Source organism: Amblyomma maculatum, chromosome 2, assembly GCF_055883805.1.
Source record: "Amblyomma maculatum isolate TAMU_Amacu chromosome 2, ASM5588380v1, whole genome shotgun sequence".
Lineage (NCBI taxonomy): Eukaryota > Metazoa > Arthropoda > Arachnida > Ixodida > Ixodidae > Amblyomma > Amblyomma maculatum.
This window is the reverse complement of record NC_139345.1, coordinates 111,539,885-111,545,922: the sequence shown is the minus strand read 5'-3', so window position 1 is coordinate 111,545,922 and position 6,038 is coordinate 111,539,885.

Here is a 6,038-nt window from a genome sequence, read left to right as displayed (position 1 = left end):
GCAGAATAACGGCAATAGAGAGCACTGAAATCGAGGCCAAGCTTGAGAAAAAAAAGATGATTTACTTAGCTTGCTTATTTTACAATACTCTAAAGCATAACAGCGTGGCGTAATGATATTGCCCGTCATCACTGACATAAAATGTCTGTTTTAATTTTTACGGCCACTCACTAAACTTGTATTTCAGAGGGCACCTTCTATTCGAAGAGAAATGCAATCATTACATATAAGCTGATCAGAACGTTGTTCGAAGAAAAGACAAAACACATCCTTCTTATTTTGCTGTTGAAAGTTATATGACGAGAATTTTCCTGCGAACGAAAAAAACATTTTTATGCCATGCAGTCTTTATGTGCTACAAAAACGTTTTGAGAGACAAAATGTTATTCGGCGTGTGCGTAAGGCTCGCTCAAATTTCGACAGCAGCTGAAAATCTCAGCAGCGCCGTAGAGCAGGCCTGTGCAAGGATTGCGTCTGTTTTATTTTGTTTGTACAATTTCTGCACAAAGCACGGCATTGCCTGGCTAGGAAAAAAATCATAGATTTGATTGCTGAAAGTTGTTTCTTAAATCTTGATTCCAATTTACAAACAAAGTTTGTTGGAAAAAAACAAAGAAAATGGCACCTGAGTGCAATTTATAGATTAACTGATAGTAATAGGATAGGACGAACGTCTTTTTTTTTTTTTTTTGCCATTGTCAGAGAGAATCACTCTGTTCAACCGGCAGGAATTGTGAACCAGTACACTGAGACGGGATAGGGGCTGTCGCCACTCATACAAGCCGCAGGTTTGTTCTCCTGGCTTTTAGACCTCTTAATTTTTCTCAAAAAAACATTCTAATGCAGATATAGCGGTCGTCACTAGCAACGCGCATAAAATACATCGCCTAAAAGAAGTAGCACATTCTAGGGCAGCTCATATATGGCTGTAGTTATTCGAACATCTGCCATGCTTCCTTACTGGTGCATACTTCCTATATTTATCACTTTTTTTTTCTAGTAGGCTGCGCCGGCGACCTCTCTACTTGATTCATTAATGCGACTCTGATATCAAAGGCTCTTCTCAGCTAGACTGTGCGTTTGCCTTTTTTTTTTAGGCTTTCGCGGATTTACGTGAAAGAGAGTTAATCTGCTTCCATGTTTCGCGTTGGCTGGAGCGCCCAGCGTTTGTCGGCGCCTTTGGTGAACGCTTGCACGCGGTTCAGGAGTCCTAGCGCCGTATTAGGACACCCTGAAAAACTGATTTGCGACGATCTAAAGCTGGCGTTAACAAGATAGACAGCCCTTTCTACATCCTCTCTCAACTGCTTCTGCTGCATTGCAGCGGCTGATTCCTAGAAATGAGAATTTATGTGCGCGCACAACGAAAGTATGAACGATCAAAAAGATGACAGTTTTCAATGCGCAGTTATTGGGGCTTCATGGCATTTTGCACGAGGCTATACGGTTGTAGTCGATTTTGGGGCTCCTGAGCTGCGCGTAACTGCGTTTTTTCAACAATGATATGTTAATAAAGAACACAATTGGGCGGCCGAGTGGTCTGTCATGACTCCGGAACATATAGCAGCTCTGTTTGCGTCAGCAATGGTTAGAAGCCATGTTGGGGACATACGCGAGGCAAGTTGATCTCTTTATCGGCAGTTATAAAGCTTATAATATAATTTCAGATATTAGCTCGGCATCATGATCTTCCTCTGGTTCTGCTCCATGTTTTTTTTTTTTTTTTTTTTTTTTTTTTTTTTTTTTTCACGGGCTCCTATGATGCAGAGTTTACCGACGACGGGCGAGATCACAAAAGCGCCTGGCGTTACCCGTATGTTCGGCACCCATCTATTCTGAAGCGGTCCCTGTAACTCTAGACCACTCAGGCACATTTGTGTGGTTTGGTTGAACCGATGCAATGTAGCGTTGTTTGATGGTATTTCACATAACGCGCGGCATCATACGCCAGCATGCTAAATGGCGTGTATGGGATACCTCTGTATCCCAGGTTAAAGAATTACAGGTTAAAGAACGTACAGGTTAAAGAATTAGTCAAGAAGCAGGTAGGAGAGGTCATGTACGCGAAGAAGGATGTGCAAGGGAAACTGCAAACGGTAGCTGTTAACGCTGTAGGGTCAATAATTAAAAAGTAGCTTATGGATTCCCGAATATGCTCTTTTTTATTGCTTTGGTAATTTGATAATAAATTGTTCGAGTCGGCTTTCTTCAAGCTGATGTGGGAAGAACGGGCATTGACACCTGTTTTGAAAGGGCGATGGATAATATAGAACTTTTTCCCCCTGACGGTTCCACGAAACGCGAGGAACTTGTCTCTGGCGCAGCATTAGAGGACTAACGACGCGCTAATGTCGGAGGAAGTGGTGATTGCACTGGCCGCTACCCACTGCGACGCAGCCTACATAATGTCGGACTCGCAACAGGCCTGCCGAAAATCATGCGGGGTAGGATAGCGCCACTCGCCCGCAGAATATTATTGGTGCATACGAAAAATTCAGATTCAGCTTCTAGCAAAAAGCAAGTTGTATGAGTGCCCGGTCACCAGGGGGTGGAGGGGAACGAGACCGCTCACGCGACTACCCCAGCGTTCCTTCCCCGGGTTTCCGCTCAATTCTCCGGTTCTACCGAGGCAACCATACCAATTCCGCTCATAACTGATGCGGACAATACAAATTATTTACGCCTCTGCAGGAGGGCACTTCCGGAACCCGCCAAAGGTCTCGACAGATCTGAGGAGTGCCACCTTAGACATCTACAAACCGGGAGTTTTCTAAATCCCGCCGTACTAAACAACGTGGACCCGACATTTACGGGTAGGTGCAAAATCTGCGGGCAGTATGCTGACTTATACCACATGGCCTGGGCCTGCCAGCAAAATACAAAAATAAAAGCTATAAAACAGCCAACTAGGGAGGGATGGGAGGCGGCCCTGTCCATCTCAGACCTGGAGGCCCAGCGTGTCCTGGTCCAGAGAGCTCGGGCAGCGGCGGTAACCATTGGTATCCCGGAATAGGGTCTGCCACTCAGCTCCACAACGAAACGCACCTCCCTTCCCAAATCATATCATCGTAAATAAATGTTTCCTCCTCCTCCTCCTCCTCCTCCTCCTCCTCCTCCTCCTCCTCCTCCTCCTCCTCCTCCTCCTCCTCCTCCTCCTCCTCCTCCTCCTCCTCCTCCTCCTCCTCCTCCTCCTCCTCTCGCAGGGTTTTCATCGTAATCGAAATCACGAAACAGCGTGCGTCGACCCGGAATTCTGTACGTAGTATACTGTGAACGCGATTCGAACATTAGCATAATTTCCCGGTAGCTATGCGTCTCATTTCTTTCCTCTATGAGAAGGGCGATACATCGCAAGTGCTTTTTAACACCCCGTAGCAAGGATCATTAATTTGATATTAGGTCCATCAGAAACATTTTGCCGCGACTGGGGTGTCATTATCTTTAGTGTTTGTCCGCCAGCACACATCACTCGGCTATTCATGCTGTACATTAGAGATGACAGGATTGGCTATGCCTTTAATGGCTCACAGATACGTAAATCAAATGGTGGCACGACATGTCTCGCACTTATAAAGTCGCGTACTAGAGACTTGGATGTAGTGAACGACCAATACGAGAAGATAAATTAGGTGACAGAAGAGGTACAAGCTGTTTGCCTTCTCAACCCGTAATTGGCTGCGGCGCTCAAAACTGTCGGTCGTCCGCCGAGCGTTAGAGCCGCAGGGAGCACTTTGTGTCGCGTGCTTTAACAATGAACGCCGCAAGGCACGCGACAAACTTGGATCGAGCTACATCTGGAACCCAGGACACGTCACGAGAGATTCGAATTTCCGGTAGCGGGAGGCCGCAAATCCCCTTGCCGCAAGGCAGGCAGCAGAATCGATAAGCTCAGAAAAAACTTGCGGATGGCAGCGTCAGCTCGGGATGCTTTTTACGTTCGACAGGACCGCATCCTCTAAATTATTGTTTATACTTCCACACCTTCTGTCCTACGGTGGTTCTTGTCATTCGGGATAGATCGCTCTGTTGCGTGCTTGCTAGTAAAGTGTGTGTTACTATTTAATCCCTTTTTTTTAAAAAAAACCCGTGAGAGTTAGTACTCCAAAGTCGAAAAACGTCCGTCGGAATTGGCAGCGATGTTGATGCCGACCATTCTAAGACTCGCAGACTTAAAAACTCACGATGCCTCCAGCAGGTGGAAGTAGGCTTTTGGCATGTGACAAGCGGGACGATTACACCGTGCCTCCTCCCCACGCCCCTCTCCACGCCACGTTTGGAGCATTGTAGACTCGAAAAATTACGAACACTGCGAACAATTACGAGCAGGTGGTATTTAGGCAGCACACTCCCTGGCCCAATATTGTAGTGTTGTGGCCAAGCACTGTTCCTAAGAATTCCCGGCCACTACTAACACAGTGTAAATATTGAGAAAATGGTTTGTGGTGCCTATAACGGGGCACTGGTAGGTGGTGCAATGGCACGCCGGTACCCATTTATTTTTCACTCGCGGCAGTGGGCGGACGTGGGATTGGACGCTGGGTGGTGCGACGTCACAAGACCAAGCGGCATGGTAGAGCTACCAACTAGGTCAGCTCCTTTCATATGGAAAGTTATGATGCAAATCAAACTCACAGGACTCTTTTACCCCGTTTGAAACCTCGCAGTCTCAAAATATCGCGAGAATGCATGAGGACCATGGCAGTGTCCAGTTCTCCGATCACAAGGCTATGACGATGCCGTTGATTTCGAAACATTCAGCTGACAGAAATATAGATCGCTACAGAACATACCATGTGTAGTAGGATGACTAGTTAGGCGAGTTGTATAGTAATTCGTATTTGGGCGGAAACTAACGCAGAGGAAGATTTAAGGACAGAGCAAAGAGGAAACTAGAGCTACTCTGTTCCGTTCGCCTTTTCACCTAGATATGATTGTGCATCCAATCTGGTCGAGGTCATCTAAAACAAAATTGTCACCGCATAATAAATGATTCAGATACTGCTTTGCATAGGCGATCCCACAATCCCGTAGCATGCTGCAGACAATTGAACAGTGCTCTCGCGACCATGGTGCATGAATCTCATCGATAGTCTGTGTTTCTAAAGGGCCTGTCACACTAGAACAACACGACGCCGGCGCAGACCCGACAACGACACCGACGGTCGGCGAACTCATCGGCCGACCGTATCTGCGGCCGACCTAGCTGTCATACTAGGCCGATGACAACACCAACACAACCGAAAACCAGATGTCTTCCCAGTGGGGCAGGTTTTGATGTCGGGGACACCGAAAAAAAATATTCTGCGGACTTTCGGCGTCCGAGCAAACGTTTTCTCGAAATGCGAAGTCTACTCTGCACGCCACGTCGACGGCGAATACCTTTCAGTATTAATATACGTAAAAACATATATTGATGCATAATCTCTGACCAAAGCCGCCGAAGTACTCGGGGCTGCCGAATGTGTGTGGATTATCAACGGCAGCATTTTCCTTTCGGGGCGAGTAAATCCGGACCACATAGATTTGCAGCGCGCGTCGAGACCGCGAGCAATCTTTCCTCGTTTCCGAACTATACAGAACAGTGCAAAATGAAGAAAGTACGTGACAAAGATATGACGAACAAGCGATTATCCTGAAGCCAGTCTAGAGCTGCCGATGCTCCAGCACTTCGATCGTTGTGTTTACAGTCATAATGCCTAGTCGCTGCGTCGCTACTTCGCAAGCCAATTTGAACGCTACGTTACGCATCCTGCAAAAACGTTTTGATCCATAATTCAATGTGTTTCAAGAATTATGTGCGAAAAATGCGTGGAGATTGCGTTTAAACTTTCAAGCAGAATCAACAGCAGCAGTGGTCCCGCGACCCTGTGAATTGCGCCGAAAGTTTTACCTGCTACTGCACTACTCGGCGCGATTCAAACTATCAGCAGCGTGCTCTCAGCAAGCTGGACACACTACAGTTAAGCGGTAAACGCTCCTACTGCCTAAGCATCTTTCACACTGCAAGACAGTATATAAGCTAAAACCATATCTCAAAC